This window comes from Penaeus monodon, chromosome 15, assembly GCF_015228065.2.
Source record: "Penaeus monodon isolate SGIC_2016 chromosome 15, NSTDA_Pmon_1, whole genome shotgun sequence".
NCBI classification, from domain to species: Eukaryota; Metazoa; Arthropoda; class Malacostraca; order Decapoda; family Penaeidae; genus Penaeus; species Penaeus monodon.
The window spans coordinates 12,556,827-12,557,214 of NC_051400.1; positions in this window are offsets into that span (position 1 = coordinate 12,556,827).

Genomic DNA, 388 nt, shown 5'->3' on the forward strand with positions numbered 1-388 from the left:
GCCGTCGTTTTTAAGCAAAAATTAATTTGCTTGTGTCCCCTTTTTAGCCTTTTGTTTATCACCCCATTGGAATCACATTTCTATGAATCATCGAAAACTGGATTGCGTTTTTTTTTTGATTCGATGTTTGGGATGTTCCTCATTATAAGCACACCACCAGGGAACAGATAAGTAATATTTGAATCTGCTAATTCAATGTTTTTCAAGTTCTCTTTGCTAAAAAAAAAGGAAAAAAAGGAAAGTAGGAACAAAACACCTGAACCTCCACAGTCATAGGCCGCATTAGCATGTCAGAGTCTTGTTTTCCCGTTGCCATGGTCACCACGTGCCACACTTTAGTAAGCTCATTCCCATCGTGGATTGTCTGTTATGACATTGGCTTCAAACC